This window comes from Puma concolor, chromosome C1 (genome assembly GCF_028749965.1).
Source record: "Puma concolor isolate L17-30 chromosome C1, mPumCon1.1.hap2, whole genome shotgun sequence".
NCBI classification, from domain to species: Eukaryota; Metazoa; Chordata; class Mammalia; order Carnivora; family Felidae; genus Puma; species Puma concolor.
This window is the reverse complement of record NC_141674.1, coordinates 47,185,805-47,211,594: the sequence shown is the minus strand read 5'-3', so window position 1 is coordinate 47,211,594 and position 25,790 is coordinate 47,185,805. Positions and strand designations below refer to the sequence as shown.

Below are 25,790 nucleotides of genomic sequence, written 5' to 3'. Positions count from 1 at the left end.
ATTCTTGTGAACGCCATTGGAGATGTCACTTTCTTAAAGAGGCCTACACAACTTCCCTACCTTAAATGAGCCCTGCTGCCCCCACCGTTGGACTGCCGATTTTCCAACTAAAACATTTCCCAGTGTGTAGTTTTTGCCTCCCTTTCTATGTTTGCATATTTCTTGCCAGCCTTTCCTTCTAGACTACACACTTCGCAAGGCCTGTCTGGCGGTCAGTGTATCCTGAGTGCTTAGCACAGAGAATCCAAGTGAAATACACACAGTACACCAGAGGTTGACTCCAGGTGCCTCTGGAGTACCTAGAACCACATTCTGCACTGGATTATGGCTCCTGCTTTAAATGTCATTGGCTAATTTGCTTGACTTGTTTTTTTAATAGAAAATGAAACAAGTCTCTGAGTTATTCGTAAACTAGTAGGATATTTATTTTCTACTCTGTTTATGCTCCTGAATAGGAGAGGTGAGAATTCCCTTGGGCCCCAGAGTTTTCCTTACCTCCCCCTGAAATGCAATATCCTGCAGACTGCCTTAGGATCGTTTGTGAAAGACGGGACACCTGGCTGGCTCTGTCAGAGGAGTACGCGACTTTTGATCTCAGGGTCATGAGTTCAAGCCCCATAATGAGTGTAGGGATTATTTAAAAATAAAATCCTTAAAAAAATAAAAAGGACATGGGGCGCCTGGGTGGCTCGGTCGGTTAAGCGTCCGACTTCGGCTCAGGTCACGATCTCGCGGTCCGTGAGTTCGAGCCCCGCGTCGGGCTCTGGGCTGATGGCTCAGAGCCTGGAGCCTGCTTCCCATTCTGTGTCCCTCTCTCTCTGCCCTTCCCCTGTTCATGCTCTGTCTCTCTCTGTCTCAAAAACAAATAAACGTTTAAAAAAATAAATAAATAAAAAAATAAAAAGGACAGGATCCTTTGTGAAAGACAACTGAGAACCCATGAAGAGTAAACCAAGCAGTAGTTCTCAAAGTGTGATTCTCAGACCAGCAGCATTATTAGTGCATGGGAACCTTTGAGAATGCAAGGTTTCCCTAAACTCACTGAAGCCAGCTCTGGGGGTGGGCCGCAGAAATCAGTGTTTTAACAAGCCCTCCACGTGATTCTGGTGCATGCTCTAAGTTTCACATCCACTAAAATCAAAGGAACTTGTGTCAGAGAGGGATGCAAAAGTTGGAAATTCTATGAATGTTTATGCAATTCAGTAGTTGAGAAATATGTCCTTAGCATCTGCTGTGGGACAGGAATTGCCTGGGTGCCTGGGATTTGGAGTTAAAGCAGAATGGACCCCAGTCTCGAAGAATTCACGGTCTGATGTGCAAAGTAGCAAGTATACAGTCTACCTCAATATGTTATTGTGAGTGTTGGGACAGAGGAAAGCAGAAAGAGCTGAGGAAGCACAGGCAGGGCTCTGTTGGCTGGGAATTTTCCAGAGTAGCATAGAGTAAAGGTAAGAGAGTGTGGGCTCTGGAGACAACTGACCCGAGTTTAGGCCAGTCTCCCCTATTTACCAGCTGTGTGGCCCTGGGTAAGTTACTCAGCCTCTGTGTGCTTGAGTTTCGTAGCTTAAAAACGACCCTGATAATAGTTGCAGTCACCCACTTCATACAGTTGTACTGAAAAATTGAATTCTTTTTTTTTTTAACTTTATTTATTTTAAGTAAGAGAAAGAGAGGGGCACCTGGGTGGCTCAGTTGGTTAAGCATCTGACTTCAGCTCAGGTCATGATCTCAGGGTCTGTGGGTTTGAGCCCCATGTCGGGTTCTGTGCTGACAGCTCAGAGCCTGGAGCCTGCTTCAGGTTCTGTGTCTCCCTCTCTCTCTTCTCCTCCCTCGCTTGTGTTCTCTCTATCAAAAATAAATAAACATTTAAAAATTAAAAAGAGAGAGAGAGAGAGAGAGAGAGTGAACGTGGAAGAGACAAAGAGAGAGGGAGAGAGAATCCCAAGCAGAGAATCCACACTGTCAGTGTGGAGCCAGATGCTCATGAACCCTGAAATCATGACCTGAGCTGAAGTTGGACACTGAACTGACTGAGCCACCCAGGCATCCTTGAAAAATGGAGTTCCAAAGCAGAAGCACTTGGAATACTGCTAGGTTCGTTGTGGGCACTCAGTCTTGACTACAATCATCATGCTCATCACCATCATCATCATCTGATTGCACCAGAGGCTTTCAGATGGACCTAACTGTTGAGAGCAAGCAGGTGAGGGTGAGGGTAGGTTATTTAGACAATGTTTCTGCTCTAAATGATGGAAGATCTTGTTACTTACTCAAAGCACGGTCCCTTTGTCAGCAGCATGAGCATTATCTGGGGGCTTGTTGTTAGGAATGAAGCCCCTCAGGCCTCACCCCAGATCTACCAATTCAGAACCTGCATGTTAACAAGAGGCACAGGTAACATTTGAAACACACACACACACGCACACACACACACACACACACACACAAATTTTAAAAATTGAGAACCACCGATGTAGAATAGTGATTCTGAGTCCCAGCTGCACATACTTGGCAAAGGCACTGAGTCCTGAACCAGAAACCCCTGCAGGTGTGGATTGTGGGATTGTGGCATTTGTAACACGAAGAGGTGGGAGAGGAGGTGTGTGCGAGCAAGGCCATGGGAGGAGGACAGAACCTCAGCCTCTGACAGGTTTGCAGTAGAGAAGCCAGGTCTGTGGTCATGTTCTGAGGGAGTTCAACATGGCGGCCATGAGAGGGCCGGAGGGAGGGGGTGCCAGTGCAGGTGGATTTCTGAAAGAAAAGCCTTGACTCAGAGGCAGTGAAGGTAGAGAGGAGGAAATGAGTTTGAGGATTATTAGAAAATGGCTCCGGTGGAGCAGGACTAAACATCAGAAATGAGGAAGGCAGAGGAGACAAGCATGACTTAGGGAGTAAGTTTGAAAAGCTACTCTCTGGAAATTTTTCTTCATAACCTTTTTTAAAAGTTTCTGTCTGGTTAAGTTTTCCTTAACTTTCTATTTTTATCCATGTAGGGATTTCTTGCAACACACTGAAAAGACGTTTCGGATTGTTCCCTGCTGATGAGGGTTTGGAGACAAAATGTCCTGTTGGTTTTCAAGTGGTGGTGGTCGTTTTCCATCTTGGGCCAGTGTTTTCGGCTGTCTGTTCAATTACAGCAAAACGTCAGTTCCCCAGATCACTTACAGAATGAGTCACCCCATGCAATCAAAGTTTTCAGGTAGCTGAGGGCTAATGTGTTATGCATGGAAACATTTAAAATATGTTTTGGGGGATACATTTTAATGCATTAATTTTCACAGGTTTTGTTTTATTTTGAGCAGCGGGAGCTTTTTTTCAAGTAGAAAGGTGGAACCCCAATATATAAAACAGAATAAAGAGTTACTTCTATTAAAAACAGAAAGGAGGGGGCGCCTGGGTGGCTCAGTCGGTTGAGCGTCCGACTTCGGCTCAGGTCATGATCTCACGGTCTGTGAGTTCGAGCCCCGCGTCGGGCTCTGGGCTGATGGCTCAGAGCCTGGAGCCTGTTTCAGATTCTGTGTCTCCCTCTCTCTCTGCCCCTCCCCCGTTCATGCTCTGTCTCTCTCTGTCTCAAAAAACTAAATAAATATAAAAAAATAAATAAATAAAATAAAAAAAATAAAAACAGAAAGGAGTGGGCCAAGCCCCTGGCACTTGACTTTCTCAATTTATCCATAATTTGTTCCCTGAGAGTCCTCCACAGATACCTTGCACCCCATAGAATAGTTTGAAAACCTTGTTTTATTTTTTATTTTTTTTTAAGTTTATTTATTTTTGAGAGAGTGAGCATACGTGAGAGAGGGGCAAAGAGAGAGAGGGAGATACAGAATCCGAAGCAGGCTCCAGGCTCTCAGTTGTCAGCACAAATCCTGACGTGGGCTTGAACCCAGAAACTATAAGATCATTACCTGAGCCAAAGTCAGACACTGAACCAACTGAGCCACCCAGGTGCCCTGAAAACCTTTATTTTAAAATGAATTTATTTTCTACTGATTTCATAAACAGAAGAATCAAATGTAATTTTTTATGACTGGGGGCTTTGTCATTAGTGTCATTATTATGATATGACTGAGTTGGTGCAAATACCTTCCACTGCAAGTGACAGAAATCCAATGTGAACACAAGAAAAATTACGCATTTATTGGCCCATGTAACTGGGAAGTCTGGAAGTAATGGTCCTATATCAGGTGTGGTCATATCCAGGTGCTCCATGACTTCATCAGGGTCCATCATCTCTCTCCATCTGTGGATTCTACTTCTTTCTGTTTCTAAATGTGTCATAATTTAGCAATATTTATTCCTGCCGAAGGGCTCTCTATTCTTATGGCTAACAAGATGATTTTGGTGGTCTCAGGTGAAATCTTCACAGGTCTTGGAACAGAGGCTCTTCCTTAGTCTCCATATATCAGCTCTTGTGGAAGGACTCTTAATCCTGCCTGGGTTTCCTGCTGACCCCTAAGGCCAGTGGGCGGATGAGTCACTGTGATTGACGGTTCCTCCAGAATCCCACAGGATGGGCCAGCTATAACAAGGATGTTGTGCAGACCATAGCAATATATGTCTACTATGTGCTGCAGGCTCCTTTAAAAAAATAATTCATACTGTGTGCCGGGCACTATTGCAGAAACCAAAGATGAAACACAGAAAACACCCAGAATTGAGCATGCAGGTGCAAGGGCATATTCATCAACCACAGACCAACATAATGTGATGCATTGTGACTGAGGGGAATACACAAAAGATTCTGAGAAAAATGCTCATTGACTGAATAGACAAGTGGTTAATTGTGCCAGAGGAAATCAGGAAAGACTTGACATAGGAGGTGATAATTGATGGCCTTTGCATGGCAGGGAAGGAGAAAGGAGCAGTTTAGATGGAAGGAACCGAACATGGAAATGGATGGGGGTATGATTGAGGTTGGACAGTCAGAGGTGAAGAGCTAGGGCTGTGCACCTAGCAGCAGAAGTGACTGACTTTCCTCAATTCATCCACACACCTCCTCCACATTCACGCCCTACTTCCTGAGCCTCCCTTCCTCCAGGAGGGGTATTACCCTTGCAAAAGCTGGAGAGATGGTGTGTTTCCATGGATGCTGTCTCCTAGACTGCAGACCTGCTGTGGCTTCCGTCTCTAAAATCCTCAGGGCAGCACCACCCCTCTAGGTAATTACCACCTACCCCTCTGCCCTCCATCAAGGGACCGTCCCCCTCTTTCTTCTCTCCCTCTCTTCTTTCTTGTGTTCTGTTCTTTCTGTTTTTGCTCCTACACTTTTCAGCCTCCTTAGGAAAAGAAAGATCGCCCCTCTTAAAGACCATCAACCAATCAGAGTATTTCTTTAGTCCAGTCATTTTTCAACCCAGGCAAGCTGGAAAGCTTGTAAAAGTTTGCCAGTGTGCAGGCTCCACCCCCAGAGACTGTGATTCGCTGGGGCAGGTTGTACCTGAACTTCAGTAAGTAGTAAAATTTCCCCATGTGACTCTACTACGCAGTTTGAGAACCACTCCTTCATTCTATGTGCAGAGTGCATCATGTGATCAGTGGGCTAGTCTCTTGATGGCCACCAAGACTTTGCTATGGTCAGACTTAATGAGATATTCCCAGGTTTGTTACACTGTTGTCCTGTTCATAAAAATCATAATTTAGTCCTATAGACATCAGATTTTACAAGTCAGAATCAAGTCTAGAAAAGATTCTGTCACTTGAGAGCATCACATTTAGTAATTTTAACGGTTAAAGACCAACATGGAAATTAGCTTTCAGTCACGGAAATACATTGACTAACACACAACAGAAAACGTGGTCTTATGGTACACTGGCTATTGATGCATATATACATTAGTGCATTGGATATACTGATACTGATATCTCACGTGCTTATAATAATAGCCCTCATTTATGGAGTGCCTACTTTATGATAGGCAGTAACTATACTGCAAGTTAGTTTCCCTCAAATCCTCAAGATAATGCTGCAGGTAGAAAACTCCAGGCTCAAAAAAGAAAGGGAATGTACCCAGGATAACACAGTTACAGGTGCTAGAGCTAGGATCCCTTGCTAGACCCTCTGAGCAAAAACTCCCATCTCTATACCACAAACTCCTTTATCATCAGTGACAATGTGCAGGGAGCTTGTTGTGTGTGATGGGCGCCCAGGACCATGGTTATCCCCCTGTAGGAGAATCTGTCCCCAGAACACTTGTACACACCGAATAACACTTGCTGATTTGACAAGTGAAATATGATGGCGGCTTGTGTTAATTTGTTGTTTTTTCAGATGTTGGTTCTAATCAATTTCCTTATTTTGAATTATCAGACTTGAGTGCATTGTATTGGGAGCAATTCAAAAGACAAGGATGCGTTGGTTTGTCTCTTTGAACTTGTAAGCTGGGGATGGGGAAAAGAATCATAAGCTTTTGAGCTTTGCTTAGTATTTATGTACATATCAGTCATTAAGGTAGGGAAGCACAAACTCCCAGTCATCCTCACCAAAAGATTACAAAGCATGTTTTGTTTTTTGTTTTTTGTTTTTTTTTCAGTTGGTCAAAAATTGTGTCTGCTGTTTTGCATCTGGGAGTAAAACTGAGCTCACTCGCAAAATGTCTGTTTTGATAAATCGAGAACAAAAAGACCAAAACTAATGGCTTCCACAATGGAAGGTGCCCTGGGAAATATAATACAGAATAGTGGAATCAGGGGCTTGTTTACTATGATTCTGTGTATCCATCTGATGGGGAATATAAATAGTTTTCTTTACACAAAGGGACCCAGGGAATAGTGAATCAGAGAATAATTGACTTGTCTTGGTATGTTTGTGAATGTGCATTTTTATCTGATGGCAAATATGCTGTTGGCCTTTGAGTCAGTCACCCACCACAGAATTTCCTCAGCCTCATATGCACCGAGAACGAGTGCCCATTCCCCCCCTTCCCCCACCAAAGAAAACATTTCAAATTAGCATTAATCAGCCAATGTTGTATTTGGGGCCCTATGTGAAAGCCACCTACTGCAGCTGAATGCCATTCAGCAGGCAAGAAGTGATTTGCAATATAATTTAAATTAAGAGTTGGTTTCCTTTCCCATTTAGAACACACCAGTATGGAAAACTGATTGTCAGTCATTCTGGTGATGTGCATCAACTTGGCTATTCACTCAGAAAATGAAGTTTCCTGAGACACCAGCACATTTAATTTATTTTTTTTCCTCTGTGAAGTTAACTTCAGCTTTTTAAATACAATGACTATCCAAACCACAGAAAAACGAACGCCATTAATTTTAATGCTCATAATGCAATGGAAGGAGATTATATTCAGTTGGGATTTTTTCCCCTTTAATAGAATGTTTACTTGCCCCTCTTCTTATGAGTTAATTATTATTTTCTTTCCATAATATTCTGTTTATATCTGAGCTGCCTAACAGAGTGTCTGTTAATGTCTTGAGTTTATGAATTGCTGGTAAATCTATCATTTTGCGATGTCTATCACTAAAATATCAATAGCCTGGCAGCACGGGGAGTGAATATGTGACTGATAGGAATGCAGTGAATCCCTTACAGAACCTCTCATCTATTTTTATAAAACATTTAGTTTTAATAGGGTTTCTTTTCTTTTTTTTTTTTTTTTAATTTTTTTTTTTCAACGTTTATTTATTTTTGGGACAGAGAGAGACAGAGCATGAACGGGGGAGGGGCAGAGAGAGAGGGAGACACAGAATCGGAAGCAGGCTCCAGGCTCTGAGCCATCAGCCCAGAGCCCGACGCGGGGCTCGAACTCACGGACCGCGAGATCGTGACCTGGCTGAAGTCGGACGCTTAACCGACTGCGCCACCCAGGCGCCCCAATAGGGTTTCTTTTCGATGCTTTGATTGGAAGATTGAATGACTTCTCAGTGAATTATACAGGAGTGAGTTAAGAGTTGTTAACTTTTCTTATTCAGGTATTTTTCATTCATCTTTTTGATCACTCAATGGACACTAAGAGAGCGCCCCCATTTATGCAAATAGTGTGCTAAGTATGAGGGTTTAAAAATAATTAAGACCGAGTCCCCATCTTTGTAGAGCTCTTAGTTCTAAGCAGGAATCACCTCACAGGGAGATGAGGGGTACAAGTGAATTGGGCATAAGGTAATAGAGGGTGTGAAAGAGAGAACTTTCCCTGGGAAGGGAGCCACCAAGAAAGGCTTTGCGTAACAAGAGATGCTAGTGCTAGTTCCTACAGAACTAGGCATTGAGTTCTTCAAGTTGGCAGTGGAATAATGAGTGAGGATGGGAAAAGGCAGTATAGGCAAAGGGAATAGCGAATGCAAAGTGGAGAAGCAAGCCTTTTCTTGGAACCTACTATATGCTATTTAAAATAATAATAATAATAATAATAATAATAATAATAATATAAACTGGCATATACATATCCACCATTTTCCACATATTGTTTCAAATTCTTATATCTGCAAACTCAAACCTTCTAGTAACTCTTTGAAGTTGGTATTATCAGCATTTCCTTTTACAAATTAAAATTGGAGAGAATTAGGAACCATATCACACAGCAGATAGGATCAGGACCAGTAACCCAGGTGTTTTCACTCCAGAGCCTACAAGTTCAAATACTACGCTTGTGGCCTCTTTGCTCTTCAGTTGAGTTCAGTCCAGCTGTGCACACAAGATGTTCTAATAATGACTGACATTCAGGACTATGTCTAAGTGCAGATGATAATGGTAACTATCATAAGTGAAGAGAATTATGTGAGATATAAAATATTATGAAATGCTTAAAACAGTGCATGGTGTATGATAAGGCATTTGTTAATTGTTAGCATTATGATGATTATGTCTTAAAAGAAGTAGAGCCCAATAATATTTAGGAATCCAGTAGTGCTTAGGAATTCAAATCACTCAGGGGTAGTTTACTACAGAAGGCATCATTCAAGAAACACTGTGGAGGGGCGCCTGGGTGGCTCATTAAGAGTCTGGCTTCTGATTTTGGCTTAGGTGATGATCTCACAGTTTGCGAGTTCAAGCCCTGTATCAGGCTCTGTTCCGATCGTGCGAGCATTCTTGGGGTTCTGTCTCCCTCTGTCTTTGTTCCTCCCCCACTTGCTCTCTATCTCTCTCTCAAATAAAAATAAACTAAACAAAAAACAAAAAAACAATTTGTGGACTTGGTGGCATTTGATGTAGATCTGGCTGGTTTAATGGTAGAATTCCTATAGATAGGACTTGGGGACAAAAGAAATATTTCTGCAAGAGAGAATGAAAGGCAGAAATGCAAGAGAGAATGAAAGGCAGAAATGAAAGGCAGAAATGGAAAGGAGAATTCCATCATACTTGAAAAAGGTAAACTAATTTGATGAAAGCAGAAGGTCTGCAAAGAGAAGCAGGAAGATTTCACAGATAGATAGGAATTATTTACAGCTGATGATATTTTTTGAGTGTTTAGGCATTGTTCTTTGCATTACTTAGTTATTGTAAAACATTTCCTGGGGTCATGTGCTCAGTTTTTGTTTTGTTTTGTTTTGTTTTTTCCATTTGAAGAAAATGAGATTAAGAAAAGTTACATAACTTGATTAAGGTCATCCAGCTAACCAAAGGTATAACTTGGACTTGAACCCAGGTTTGTGTTACTTAAAGTACCATACTTATTGGACCACACTACCCTTTAAATTTTGTAGCTCTGACCTTTATTTCTTTTTTAATTTAATTTAATTTAATTTTTTTTGTTGTTGTTGTTTAGAGAGTGAGAGAGAGTGAGTCCAGGAGAGAGGCAGAGGGGGAGAGAGAGAGAGAGAGAGAGAGAGAGAGAGAGAGACTCTCAAGCAAGCTCCACGTTCAGTGTGGAGCCCAAGATGGGGCTTGATCTCATGACCTTGGGATAATGACCTGAGCTGAAATCAAGAGTTGGATACTTAACTGACTGAGCCACCCAGATACCCCAATGTAGCTCTGACTTTTTTTTTCTTAAATATATTTATTATTTTTTTATTCTCAAATTAGTTATCATACAGTGTAGTCTTGGCTTCAGGAGTAGAATCCAGTGACTTATCACTTAGTTATAACACTCAGTGCTCATCCCAACAAGTGCCCTCCTTAATGCCCATCACCCATTTTCCCCACCCCACTCCCCCATCCCCATCAACCCTCAGTGTGTTCTCTGTATTTAAGAGTCTCTTATGGTTTACTTCCCTCTCTGTTTATATCTTATTTTTCCTTCCCTTCCTGTATGATCATCTGTTAAGTTTCTCAAATTACACATATGAGTGAAATCACGTGATATCTGTCTTTCTCTGACTGGCTTGTTTTGCTTAACATAATACCCTCCGGTTCCATCCATGTTGTTGCAAATGGCAAGATTTCATTCCTTTTCATTGCAGAGTAGCATGTCATTGTGTGTGTGTGTGTATATATATATGTGTGTGTGTGTGTGTGTGTGTGTGTGTGTGTGTGTGTGTGTATATATATACATATATATATATATATATATATATATATATACACATATATATACACACATCTTTTTAATCCATTCGTCAGTTGAGGGACATCTGGGCTCTTTCCATAATTTGGCTATTGTTGATAGCACTGCTATAAACAACAGGATGCATGTGCCCCTTTGAATCAGCATTTTTGTATCCTTTGGGTAAATTCCTAGTAGTGCAATGGCTGGGTTGTAGTGTAGTTCTATTTTTAATTTTTTGAGGACGCTCCACACTGTTTTCCAGAGTGGCTGCCCCGGTTTGCATTCCCACCAACAGTGCAAGAGGGTTCCCATTTCTCCACATCCTCACCAGCATCTGTTGTTTCCTGAGTTGCTAATTTTAGCCCTTCTGACAAGTGTGAGGTGGTATCTCATTGTGGTTTTGATTTGTATTTCCCTGACGATGTAGCTTTGATTAACACATCATGACTATTTACAGGATAATGTCTTTCTAGTGAAAGGGGTAGAAGTTCTGCATTTAGAGCACTATAGCCCTACACTTTCCCATTTATAGCCTGTGTCTACTTTCATTAAGATGGAAAGAACTGGTGTCTCTGATTCACCATGCACGTACACACCCCCCCTCAGATTTCCTTTTTGTGTGTACCTGTTATAACATGTACCATAGATAACATCCCACCTCTGGAATAAGAGCTAGTGGTTAAGAGTTTGGGCTTTGAAGACCACTAGGTGCCAGGACTAGAACCACAGCTCTGCCCTGCATAACTATGGTCATAAACAAGATTCTGAAGTTCTCTGTGTTGTAGTTTCCTTCTGTGTCTAGTGACGATAATAATACTACCTATATCAGTGGGTTGCTGCTAGGAATAAAGGGATTAATACATATAAAGACTAAAAAATGTACTTAAAATGCTCTGATCATTAGTATTAGCATTATTGCCATTATTATGCCTTATATGTCATGTGTCTTTATTTTTTTATTTTATTTTTATTTATTTATTTATTTTTAGAGAAAGAATGTGAGAGCATGAGCAGGCGAGAGGAAAGAAAGGAGAGAGAGAGAGAGAGAGGGAGAATCTCCAGCAGGCTACATGCTTAGTGGAGCTCAATCCTCACAGCCTGGGGATCATGACCTGAGCCAAAATCAAGAGTCAGATGCCCAACTGACAGAGCCACCCAGGCTTGCCTAACTCCTGTCTCTTTCTTTCTCTCTCTCTTCTTTCTCTCTCTCTCTCTTTCTTTCTTTCTTTCTTTCTTTCTTTCTTTCTTTCTTTCTTTCTTTTAATGTTTATTTATTTATTTTTGAGAGAGAGAGGCAGAGAGAAAGGGAGATGGAGAATCCCAAGCAGGCTCTGCACTGTCAGCACAGAGCCCAACGTGGGGCTCGATCTCACAAATGGTGAGATCATGACCTGGGCTGAAATCAAGAGTTGGACGCTTAACGGACTGAGCCACCCACGCACCCCTCTCCTGTCTCTCTAAATAAAGAACCAAGATAGGCTCTATTGGTGGGAGCGAGGGAGAGGTGGTTTTTGATATATTGTTAACGAGACTGTAAAATTGTACACAGCCTTCATGGATGGTAATTTGACAGTATCTATCAAAATTTAAATTATGTTTTCTTTACTAGATAATTCCATTCTAGGTATTTGTCCTATAGGTAAATTAATACAGCTTGTCCTTTTTGAATTTTAACCTCTGTGTGTACAACCTAGCCCAAATTTTTAAAGCACAGATTGATGAATGTTTTATTCTTTGTACCCTCTAAATAGTCTAGTACAGCGCTAGGAACGGAGATACTGAAAGTTCCTTTTGTCTGTGGCTCCATTCCTCAGGTGTCTGTGCCCCAGGCCCACTTCCATGTACTGGGTGGCTTCTTCCTGAGTCGCTCACTCCCAACTCCACTGCGGTGACTAACTTTGTACTTTATCCCCCTTTCTCGAAACTTCATTGGTTTGCTTTCAAAATGACAGAGACTTCTTTCATTGCAGCTACGTCCTTGGCTTTTCTCGATGACGATTCCTGACTTGTGGCCCCGGAAATCTTGGCAAAACATCATCCAGTCTCTTGAGTCCAGACCTTGGGTCCTCCTTTTCCCCAGCATCACCCCCACTCAGCTGACCAAACCACTTTCTAGGACACATGTGAGTAAAATGCTGGATTCTTTAATGGAAATAGTTGACATCATCACCTCCTCATGCCACATCTTCTGCCTTTGAGCATGTGTCTGTCTCTCTTAAATGCTGTTCCAATCCTCTCCCTTTTTGGAACTAACTGCCTGCCTATAGTTAATGCTGTTACATTCATTTTTCGCTTAATCACGGACTTGTTCGAGGAGCTAGTTGCCGGTAGAATCAGAACCGAAAGGCACATGCCTTTGTTCTCCTCCTGTGTGGTTCCATTCAGGGTTACGTGTCTCTAACTTAGACTGGAGACTAAATGGATTAGAATAAAACCAATTTAAGGGAAAAAAGAAATGTTCACAGACACAGAAATAGAGATTCCTGCTATCTTGGCTGCCTAAGATCTGCAGACCTCACCAAGGAATTTAAAAAGTAATGTTTCTTATCATAAGTGACAGAAATATGCTGCTTTCTGCATCAATAGATATGAAGATTAAAGGGTCTGACCGTGTTAAACAATTTTGCACAGCACCAGGCACTCTGGGCTCTGTTCTCTCTGCCTTATTACTCTTCATCTTGTGGCTATTTCAGGCCCAATTTAAGAATACAATGCAGTCTGGCTTTGCAAATTGACATCCTTTAATTTAAACTGTCTTGTGGGAGAATTAAGAAATTATGGAACAATTATTCGCCCTAGTTGAAAGCTGGATGGCATCCTGAGATCCTCGCACATTAGCCATTTGAATTGATTAAATCACATAATTGAATTACACTTTTGCCCCCATAATATCTTGTGGCAAATATGTTGGTGTTTCATGTTGGGAAAATGCTTCCATAAAAATAGAGTAGGGGTTGGGGTTGGACACTGACCTGGGTGTCAAAGCAAACCTCTGAGCAGAGTGGGCGGGCGCTTCGAGATTTTGTGTGGGAGTCTGATTAGCAGAGCAAGCTGTTCCTTATGGAGTTTAAATGGAAGGCCACAGATCACAACTGTATGCATGATATGGGGGAAGTATGCATGCCTGGTCTCCCTTGGCATTATCCTTCAATGTTCAGCTTAAGAGTCTATTACCAATCATTCTCAGTGCTTTTTTAAACATTCCCCCATGAACCGAAATGCTGGGTTTAGCGTACCTTCCCTTGTCCTGCACGTTTTCCCATATAGGCTTCAATCATGGCAGGCCCCCCGCCCCCAGAAATGAGACCTACTTTAACAAAGCGCCTTAAAATGATGACAGGTTTTCTTTGCCAGGCAATGTGGCTGAGCCAACCTACCTAGCATGGAAATAGCACTCAATAAGTGTTTGTGGAATGAGGCGATATTTGGAAGTCTCAGTGGTTTCGTCCCTAAACTCAGTTTTCTTCTGTAGAACAAGAATCAGAAGGAAATGAAGTCTGCTAATAATTGTTAAAGCAGTGTCCTTAAGTAGAGCTTTTTACACCACTTATGTCATTAGACCATTTCGCCAAGAATTTGTAAAACACCAACTAGGCATTTCTTAGATGCCTATTATATCCAAAAGCTAGGGTGGGTGCTGAGGGGAAAGTTCACACACACACACACACACACACACACACACACACACACACACAGGTACTTGCTGTTTTTTAGAGAAGCTCAAAATCCAGTTGGGGATTGGGGAGGTCATTGCAGGAAATGACCCCAGTGCCTGAAAGAGCAAGCGGGAAGCTGCTTAATAGTGCAAGACTCATGAAGAGGTGACAGTACATTCCACTTGATTGCTTTCTGAAGTTTGTGTTGCCCTTGGTCTGCCCTGCCCCTCACCCCCTCCCACATCATCCAGTGTGGAACCCAGCAGAGAAGAAAACTCTGATACTAACGTCCTGTGGTCAGGCTGGATGTGTGCCTTTCATTTGAAAACTCGTCTAAGGAGAGAGATTTTAAAGCACTCTTCTCCGTGCCTGGCCCCCAGCCCCAGTTTTCAGCTTCCCCCCGACACTGTGCAGCCTTCTGGGTCTTCATATTCTTTGTCTCTCCTGCATGGCATGAGAATCTCTCTCTCGTTTTAAAAGCTCTTTACCTTTTCTTTACCTTTATCAAAGAACACTCTTGGAGCTTTAAAACCCAACTGTAGCTCTCCTCCTGAATACTTCTGTGTGGAAGGGATTAATCAAGTCTGTCAAACATTGAGCTGTAAAACCTTTAATATTTCTAAAAGGTTTAAAGCCGGCATATTTATCACATGCATCATTGAGAATAATCTTTCTTTTTATTAAAAAAAAATTAAACTCTCACTGTAAAATATTGTGGTGATGAGCACAGTGGGCGAAAGGCTCACACAGGGGCCCAGTGGTAATACTGGAATGGAGATTCTGGTAAGATCTTCCTGTGACATCACTCCCCTAGAGGACACACATCATCTCCCACACATCCTATTTGTATGAATGTGTTATATTGTAGAATTCTAGAATCTTGGTGTCCAAAGGGAAAGAAAAGTAGGAAAAAGGGAATAATTTTTCTTGAGTGGCTCCTCTGTGTCAGGTATTGTGTCTGCATGCTTTAAAAGGGTTGCCACATTTTAATTTTCACAGCTCATTTTTTTTTTTAATTTTTTTTTCAACGTTTATTTATTTTTGGGACAGAGAGAGACAGAGCATGAACGGGGGAGGGGCAGAGAGAGAGGGAGACACAGAATCGGAAACAGGCTCCAGGCTCCGAGCCATCAGCCCAGAGCCCGACGCGGGGCTCGAACTCACGGACCGCGAGATCGTGACCTGGCTGAAGTCGGACGCTTAACCGACTGCGCCACCCAGGCGCCCCACAGCTCATTTTTATAGTAGGGACTATTGCAGCTGATTTATAGATAGGGAAGCTCAAATTCAAAAAGTGAAGCAAATTTCTCAAGCTCACTTGAAAACTCATTTGCAAATCTGGGACTTGACCGTAAGCCTGTCTAATTCTTTCATTTCATTTCTGGGGTAAATGGCTGGCAAGTGCTTAACACAGGGTAGGTAACCAACAAAGGGTTGCCCAAGTTGTCATTATCGTTAGTATTAAGGTTCAGGGGGATTTTTAAAGAAAGCCCTTTATTTCCCTACAGTTAGAGAGGCAGTAAAAATTGTTGGGCGTGGTTTGGAGAACCTGAGATGTAAGTTTTAAGATGTTTAATCCAGCAGTGGTAACGCCTCCCTTAGGATAGGGAGGCGTTCACTCAGCTTTTTATTAATGGAACTGTTACAAACATTGTATTTCATTACTTACTTATAAAATGCTTTCACAGGCACAGCCTAATTTAGTTTACTCTTCAGCCTTGTGAAGTAATATCAGCACTCCTGCCATTTTACAGATGTGGGAACTGAGGTCCAAAGACACTGCTAAATCATCCTTCCCAGGTCATTCAGCTAGAAGCAAGTGAGTCAGGTTCAAACCCTTCTTCTGGTGCCAAAGCCACAATCCTCCCACGATACTATAATATGTTTAGACCATTTGGTTATTCCTAAGAATTTAGACAAAACTCATTCTGAAGCTTGAAAAGACCGTGGAGGCTTTCCAGATTTAACAACCGAGGCCCAGACCCAGAAAGTAGTGCCATAGAAGCCCCATGCTATGTGTGTGGTAACGCAGAGGGAAGAGGGATTCAGTCATCTGGGGAAGAGGAAGGAAGACCCCAGGGAAGGCCGCCGTGAGGTGGCGGCTCTTGATGATGTCCTGAAAGGAGGAGAAGGAGGCTCACAGAAGAAAATTCCACAAGGGATGCCAACAGAGAGGAAGGGAAAGATTGTGTAGGGAAATGAAAACATGGTGGTCCCATGGGCGGAAGCCCTTCATGAAGCTCAAGTTTGTTGTTTCAATATAATTAGTTGTGTAATTGCATCCTCAGACTGCCCCCAGAACACTGCACACACATGTAATTAAGCCCCGCCAGCCAGGCGGTGTCTTCTCCATGCCTCTACTCCATGCTCCAGCTTTGTCTCCGAGCAAGCAACCCAAAGGAAGGGCCCTGAGGTTGGGGAGATTTGCAGTCGCTTCCCACCTCTCCTATGAACACACCTGTGTTTACCACACTCCCTTGTATTGTGAGAGAAAAAAGTATAAAAGATTTAGAAGGAGGAACAGTTTTCTGCTCCCAAGTTACTATGAAGGCAACAGGCTCATTTCTGGAACTCTTTTGGGTGGGCGAGATATCTCCCTGGTTTACATTTAGCAAACTGTAATTAGCGTCAACGGAGGAGAAACAACCATGCCAGAAGCACCACTTTCCTCTGCACAACAGCCTCTGTTCTGAAGGGCGGTCCTCAGCGCTGGGCTTCTCTCATGGGGAGACAGTGTGCAGCTGCCCTGTGTAGCTGAAATGCCCTTGTTCTAGAGGTGAAGCCCTGACATGCAGCACAGGGTAGAGGCCAGTGGTTGATCTACCTCAGATGGCAATGTGGACCTTGCTTGAGGTTCAGCCGGTTGGAATCACGGAGCTCTTGTCTAGTTTCATCCACTCCATAAACACACATGAATCCACACCCAGGTAAGCCGCACTCTGTGCCGAACACTAGATTGGATGCCGGGGACTGCAGATGACTTATGCCTTTGTGCATAGTCATGCTGGTCAAAAGCAGATTGATGGTGGGATACACCAAGAACCAGCTGAGGCTTTTGGTTTAGGAACCTTTGAGTAAATCAGACACTCTGTATTAGTTAGGGTAAGTAATGCTAGCTGCCTTAACCAGCAACCCTTCCCAACCTAAGATTCAATACAGTGTGTATTGTACTTAACACAGTCATTCAGGGACACAAATGATTTTCTGTCTTGTCTATGCCACCGTCATCTTCAACATGTGGCCTCTAAGGTCTTTGCAGGAGAGGACAAGAGAGAGGAAGATCATGCATGGGAAATTTTGAGGGGTTATTTTTTGGAAGTGGCCTATATCCCTTCCACCCACATTCTGCTGGCCAGAATATATCATATGCTGCCCCAATGTAATAGTAAAAGGATTGAAGAATGTTGCTTAGCTCTTAGCCCAGGATGAAAATGAAACCACTTAGATCAGCACATAGTCCTGTCTTGACATGTTCCTCCTCAGTTCCTATTCAAATAAATGCAAGATCATCTAAAAGACTTCTCTTCACTAACACTTGAAAAGACTGCTCTTCACTAGCACTTTGAGGGGAACTTTTCCAGGAAAGGTGATCTTCCAGTGTGGGGTGCAACTCTGCTGGTGAGAATTTAATTACTTTAAATGACCTGGAAGAGCCTGAAATAATCGCATAACTTTTGAAACCCGGAATTCCTCTTCTAGTACTCTATCCTAAAAATAGAGATTACAAAGATTTGTCAACAGATACGTTTGCTTTCACATTACTTGTGATTTTGGAAAAGGGTAAATCTAAATTTCCAAAAAGGAAGAAAATGTTTCCCTGAAGTTTTTCACATTCAACAAATGTGATCATTAAGTAAAATCTATTTCTAGTCTAAAGAATTTTAATGTTTTTAATGGCATATGGACGTGAAGGTAGGCTTCAGAATTTTAGGTACAATAGGATTCCAATTTTGTTGCAAACATGTCATAAACACCTAAAAAAGGCAAAACTCAATGCATTAAAATAGTGAATTTCTCTGTATAATGGGATGAGAGATGTTATTTCTCTCTTTATATTTTGTTCTTCTTAGATATTATGAATATGCATAACATTCATAATAGCCTTTTATAAATATAAAAATTATTTTTGTGGGGCTCCTGGTTGGCTCAGTCGGTTAATAATGCATCCAACTCTTGGTTTCAGTTCCGGTCATTAACTCACAGTTTGTGAGTTCAAGCCCCACATTGGGCTCCACACTGATATTGTCAGGCCTGCTTGGGATTCTCTCTCCCACTCTCTCTGCCCCTCTCCACCCCTGTCAAGATGGATGGATGGATGGATGGATGGATGGATGGATGGATAAATAAATAAATACATAAGCAAGCAAATTATTTTTTTAAAGTGTACTACAAAGAATAGCTTTTGACCAGGACTGGCTCAGGTTGGGTAGAATTATCCCAAGTATTTCAGAAGGGAACAGCCAAAGAGTATGTGCAAGCCATGTCCTAGCCCCTGTGTCAAGTACAGAGGGGAAACAGTGGGCTAGAGACCAGAGGATATCCCAAAGGAGGTTTACATACACAAACTAAGGGGGCAACAACATTTTCTTCAACTGGGCTAGAGCACACAAGTCTCAAGTGTAACTGGCTTTCAAAACTGGAAATTTTAACTGATTTTAAAAGTTCAATAATATGGCAATGAGTTTATGTCCTGGCCCTACTGCCTACTAGATGTGTGGCTTTAGGCATGTGTCTATCACTCTGAAACTTGCTTTAAAAATGGAAACAGTAGGGGCGCCTAGGTGGCTCAGTCAGTTAAGCATCCAGCTTCAGCTCAGGTCATGATCTCATCGTTTGTGGGTTCAAGCCCTGCATCACGCTCTGTGCTGACAGCTCAGAGCCTGCAGCCTGATTCGGATTCTGTGTCTTACTCTCTCTCTTTCTCTCTCTCTCTGCCACTACCCCACTTGTGCTCTCCCTCTCTCTGAAAAATAAGTAGATAAACCTTAAAAAATGGCAGTAATGCCATGTTATTTCTAGTGTTGCTGTGACATTAAATATCATATTTTCAAATATTTGCCGTATTTGAAATATTTGACCAGGGGTCAAAATACAAAGGGCTTCTCTAGTTGTACACATAAGAACACGTTCCTCTAATAAGCAGAAAATAAGGTAAGGATGGAATTGTGGTGCCGTGTTATTGACAGTATTGACCAACACCTTTTACTAGCTGTGATCTTGTAGCATCCAAGGAGACAGTAGGGACCCAATCCAGCCTGGTCCACGGACGCTTGGGCAGTTTATCTGTAACACTGTGGAAGCTAAATCCTGGTGTCTCACGCCAACTACAAGGGAGTACACTTTATGTTAAAGCCCTTTCCTCACTTCAACTTTTCATGATCCTGCCTAGGCTTTGCTCCCAAACTCCATCTCTGTCCCCAGGAAACCATCACAAGGACCACCTGGCGTCTCATGCTGTGGTACTCACCTGAGATTTGGGGATGTTTACCCTGGGAAGTGTCCCTTATCTTCTTTGCATGTTCACGTTGACATCTAGGCAGTCAAAGTCTGTTCTGTGGCCAGCCTGCGTATCAACTAGGAGAAAAATGAAAAGTCCTAAATGAAATCCTCTAAGACAAGTATACAAGAAGAATATTCAAAAGCAAAGGAATTATGGATTCTTTTCAGATGATTCTGGGCAAGAGCTTCTCAGGCGGTGACACTGTATACACTACAGTATCGAGGGGAGGAAAGCCAGCCCCAGAAGTTAGGACTTCACATCCGGTTTAGTTAGCTCGAGCTGCTAGGACAAAAATACCAGAGCCTGGGAGGCTTAAACAACATTTATTCCTCAAAGTTCTAGAGACTGGAAGCCCAAAATCAAAGAGCCGGCAGATCCAGTGTCTGGCGAGAGCCCTTTTCCTGGTTTGTAAGTGGCCGTCTCCTTGTGTCCTCACATGGCAGAGAAAGCAGAGAGAAGATGCCAGCTATCATGGCTCCTCTTAGAAGTGCACTAATCCCATTCACAAGGGCTCCACCCTCATGAATGACCTATTTACTGCCCAAAGACCCCAACTCCTAATGCCATCATATTGGGAATTTCATCATTGGAATTTTGGTGGGGGGGGGGGTGGACACAAGCATGCAATCCGTATCAACATCCCTGTTGCTTAAACGAGAGGTTCTGAAACTTTTTCCCAATTCCGTTCGAAGCTGGTCTCAGAAGATCATCACAACTGTCACCTCAAGCGATGAATATCTTTTTGTGCCAGATATTGTGCTATGCATTATCACGCCTGGTACATCTGGCTCATTCATTCTGTCGTGTTTCTTCCAGCAAGAACACTTTTATTCCTCTGCTGTTCTTGTCCCCTTCTGGGCACATCTTTATTAAGTGGCTGATAAACCAAGCGAAGATGGGATAGAAGTTCTGAGGATGTGCTATAGGATGTGTTATTTTGGTTGTCCACCTTCTCTGTCCCTGCACAGTTGAAGTGGACAGATTTGCTGATGGTCCTGGAGTGTCCTTGAAATTCAGCATAAAGGTCTTCAGCTTAATTTCAATAGTGCTTAGTGACTTATAAGGGAAAAGAGCATGAAAGGAAATTGCTATGTTTGCAGCTTAGAGACTCCCCCAAATTCTTCGCTGGTCTCTGATTTATGCTGCCAAGAAGCCTGTTGCTGATTATGCTGGATGCCCCATAAATTAATGAGGGCTGGGCTTGGAGGTGACAACGATCGCTGAGTCTCTGGAGCAGAAAATGCAACACTAATACATATGTTTCAGAAATGTCCCTTTGTCTATATATTTGGAGGAGAAAGTGCTGATGAGGATCAATTTCATATTGACTTTAAATTTTTCAATTGACCCAGAGCTCTTTTTATTAAGTAATGCGCACAAAAACATTTCATCCCAGGCCAGCTTGATGGCTTGGAGAAGTCCCTTCAGAATATAGCAACCTGAATAGAATTAGAAATGAAATTCACTCATTTATTCTTTTATTCACCCTTTAATGAATATCAAGCACCTGCTACATGCTCAATTCTAGACACTATCCTAGACTGTGAGCAAGACATAATCTACCCTCAAGAAATCTAAAATCTAATGAGCTCAACAAACACATCAATGAATGCTTCTAACCTAGGGTAATATGTTTTGTTAGGTGAAAGTGTATGGTATATGGAGGCACTGAAGAAGGACTCCCAGAAGGATCTCACACTTTTGAGTGAATAAATGGGATGGCCCTCAAACTGAGATTTAGAAAGAGGTAGATACAGTAAGGGAGTGAGGAAGCATCATGTGCAAAGATAGGAAGGTGTGATGTTTTGAATATAGCCCAGGTATGATGGGAGGCTGAAAGGAGAGCCCCAGGTAGTCAAGAACTAGACACAAGGACCCTGGATGTTAAGGTACCACCTTTACATATAGACATAGAAAGAGTAGACCCAAGGGGCCTTACACCCCTTTAGAGGGCAGGTCTCAGAACACAATGGATGGCTCCTTGGGGTACATATTTCTGTGTGTAGAGTGGATATCATACAGATAGGAGGTAGTCAGCACAGGCTCACCTCCTTTGGACACGTTCCTGCAGAAGCAGCCCAGTAGAAGCAAAACACCAGCTCTGAGGAAGTCCTGTTTTCAAATCTTGGTTCTGTCACCCTCAACTGAGCCGATTCCCCAGCTTGCTACAGAGCCAGGCTATGTATTCAGTTGTGACTGAATGTTGGGCAACACAGTGTGAACTATTCTCTTATTTACTGCCTTTCCACACTTTTCTCAGCCAGTCTTTCCCCCATTCTTAATTACTGTCTTCAGGTTCGTTGGTGTCAGTTTTGTTTTGTTTTCATCTCGTTTGACTCCTCAAGCCAGTCTGAGGGAAAAGCGAGCATCACTCTTGTGAGCATGTACCTCTGGGACTGGGGCCCTGGGCTTTGACTCACAGGTTGAAAGTCCTGTCGTGCTCCCCTGAACTTGACTCAATGGCCACGGTGGCCTGGCTGATTTATGGCTGTTTCTTCCCATGTTTGATCATAGCAAACAGAGAGCTGTGATGTAGCGGCTTCATTCTACGCACCTGCTGGCGTCTTCATGTTTGGTCTAATAGCTTGTTAACTGCTCTGAGGACCGACACTGCCCTTCATGGCTACCATTGAGAGTGGTCTCTATGGTAACCGCATCACATCGAGGACCATGCTCGTTCTTCAAGGCTTTCCTTTTCCATTTTTCTTTGGTAGCTTCTGAGTAACCTGTAATGGTCAGAGCCCTGCCTCACCCTGCCAAGAAGCCATTGCTGATTTAAAGCTTCTCAAAGGAACCTAACAAGACACACACACTGCTTTTCTCTGGCCTTGTTGCTTATTCTGAGTTGCAGTTGGTCCAGGTCTGCAGGGAGCTGTCATTCCTCCTTTATCATCTCTTTTTTGGCATTCCCCAGGTATTGCTCTCACTCTCTCTCAGAAAGCTTTGACGTGGTTTCTCCAGATCTCTCTGCTCATTAATATCTTGCAACAATCCCTTCTGAATCCTGGCATTCAATATGTTCTTTTTTCTTCATTCCCTGTTGTTTAGACATTCACTTATCTCTTTGGAAGTGACTCTCAAGCTCTCTGGTCTTCATCTGTACCAAAGAGATTTGTGTCATAGACTCCTACAGGCTGCTCAGATATAATACATGAAGAAAGAACCGATTTATGTGTGATAAGACACTAGAGCGTTGAGTCTGCTGATTACATTCAGGGTCCAATACTAATACGACTAATAAAAGCAAACATTTATGTAGAGCTTATTAGGTGCCAGACACTGTGGTAAGCCCCTTACATCTTCACAATAATCCCATAAAGTAAGCACTCTTATTGTCCCTGTTTTATAGACGAGGAAACTGAGACCCGGAGTTAAGGGTCATGCTCTATTTCCCGAAGCTGTTAAATGGCAGAGCCAGGACTTGAACTCTGGCTCCAGAATCCATGCTCTCCACCATTACGTACACTGTGCAGGGACATTGTTCTCTGTACATGTGTTCCCACCACCAGCAATGGCTAATTTCTGCAAAGCTAAGTTGTGCCCCTCTTCAATGCCAAGATTAAATGTCACCTGCTTTATGAAAACACCATCTTCCTCCTTATTTAAGGTATAAGTTCATTTGACAGACATCAAAGTCTAGAGGTTGTAGCCCATTCATTCATCCTTTCAACAAGATTGTATAAAGTGCCTTCTGTGTTACTGCACTAGGTGCTGTGGCTGCAGTGGTGACCAAGAAACAAGCAGGTCCTGCTCTCACCCTACATATAAATAAAACTTAAAAAATAAGTAATAAAAATAAACCAGAAAATAGTTAGAAATATAGAAATAGCTTTATGCGTATACTTATCTGTAAACTATATCATATATATCCATATTCCTAGATCTACATGTATCTATCAGTCAATTGACCCATCCATATTAGGTTTTTTTTTTTTTCTCACTCAGGTTTTTTTGCCTATTAAAATGGTAAAGCTCATCTCCTTAGCCTGATATTTAAGATCTTCCACGATCTGGCTTCAGATATCTTTCCAGGCTTATCTCCTACCAGTTCTTGCCTCTTCTTCTTCAACCATTCACTCTAGACCCCATCTCTCAGAAAATATTTCCTTAGTGGAAGCCATCCAAGCACAATCACAGCACTGTACATTAGCTCAGCCTGTTTTTCTATCTCAGATTGCCTTTTCACATTTCCCTTCCCACATTTCTCCTTCCCAGGCCTTTTCCAAACACCAAGCCCTGCTTCAAACACCCCTTTCCTGCAGAACTTCCCAAATCATCTCTGTTTCCACAGCCCCACCAGCAGGGAATCAGTCTGTACTTCCTCTGTGCTCCAACCCTGTGCATGCTTCTCTGTCACAGTGCCTGCAATTCCAAGTCTTAGCTGTCCCTTTATGTGTTTGTCCCTCAACCAGGACTGCAGACTCCTTGAAGGTGAGGAACAGGGCATATCTTAGGCTGCATTTGAAGAGCCTAGCACAGTGCCTGGTATATACTTCTATAATACTAATATGTCTGTTTTTATCGAAAACATTATTACTATTATTGCATTAATAATAATTATTTAACTTTAACTTTTAAGTCATCTGATTGCCATCTGTACCTGACATTCTGCTAAACATTTCACTTGTTTTACTGTATTTTTCCATCGTAAGAATCTTAGAATGTAGATTATGATATACTCTTATTAACTCCAATGACAGATAAGAAACTAAGGCTTAGTGTGCAATGCCAGCCCCATGTCACACACACCCCTCAACAGCCGAGCTTGAGTAGGTCCCACAGGCACTTACCATAAGGATGTGAGAGTAGTGTCTGCTTGCTCTTTGTCCCCCATGGTTGTCACACACCTAGTACAGCGACACTGAAGGCGCTTGATAAATCCTGTTGCCTGGATGAATGAATGTTCTATCCTACACTTTGATGTTGGTGGAAAGAATAGATGAATTTACGTCTTGGGATCTAACAGTGCTTTCCATATACAGTCTTACACCACACACACACAAATATGGATATGGAAAAGGAAACCAGTAAAAGATTCTATGAAATTCTGATCAGGTGACCACTGACTATATAATCTGTATGTTTCTATGTTTTTGTAGAAGTTGTCTTTGGGTTTAGGTGAAGTTCCTGACCAGTCCGTAAAACTCTCCTAGATGTTTGTAGACCAGAAGGGTCAGACTTGAGTCAATAAAACCTGTTTGAATCCTAGCCTTGCCATGGCTTGTGTGTAACATGGGCAAGATAGGTAAGTTCAACATAGTGATTAGTGTGTGGATTCTAGAGTCAGATGACCTGTCTTCAAATACTCCAGCTGTACGCTTAGTAGCTGTGCGATTTGGGGAAGGCACTTAGCTTCTCTGTCCGTTAGTTTTCCCACCTGCATCATGGGTATAATAATAGCATTTGCCTCATAAAATCGATGTGAGATTTAGGTCAATTCAACTGAAACACTTAAAATAGTATCTGACACTCAGAAGACCACTATTACCTCTTAGGTAATTACTTCTACTTCAGAGGGATATGGTGAGGAATACATGATGAATGCATTCATGAAGCCCCTTCTGGAAGTCCTAAGCACTTCCAAAGCTTAGGCCCAGAACGATCCCAATAGCACATCCACCAAATGTTTTGGTTAGAGTCCCAGGGCCAGCCCAGATTCAGGGGCCATGGAGAAGGCCATGTGCGGGTGTAAATGCAGGAGGAGTGGATCATGGGGGCCACCAAGGAGCAGACTGCCACAGCACTGGCAGAAGAGGTAATGTGAACTGCAGACGTGGATTGGTGTCATGGGTGATGAGCCCCAGATAGAGGGAGATACCACTAATTTCACCCATCTATGCTCCCATATTGTGCTCTAGGCCCTCCGCTCAGAAGTCGCTCCTCATTTCCTAGAGTCCTACAACCACTGCTAGTATATGCTTCCTAGAGCCACAAGAAATCAGAAGAAAACTTGAGAGATGACCATAGTAGAGACAGGTCCCCTGGCAATGAAAAGGAAAATGACAAAAGACAAAACACAAAAAGTTCCAAGATGGAAAACATTCTAAAATGAGGGCATTTAAAGACCATCATACACACAAACGTGTATTTCCCATGTATGCTGTGTCTGTCACCAGAAGCTAGACTGCACATATAGACCCTAAGGTTTCCAATACCTCCGTCAGTAATGATAGTGATGATGATGATGATGAT

General features: G+C 42.5%; 1 protein-coding gene across 14 annotated transcripts in view; it reads left to right on the top strand.

Moving 5' to 3' along the window:
* DAB1 (DAB adaptor protein 1) overlaps positions 1-25,790 on the top strand; it is a 1,146,801-nt gene that overhangs the window by 322,312 nt on the left and 798,699 nt on the right. For all 14 annotated transcript variants that reach the window (XM_086717103.1, XM_086717107.1, XM_086717108.1 and 11 more), the window contains one exon: positions 12,413-12,565. The gene's annotated coding sequence lies outside the window, so the exon portion shown is untranslated. The remainder of the gene's footprint in view (positions 1-12,412; positions 12,566-25,790) is intronic.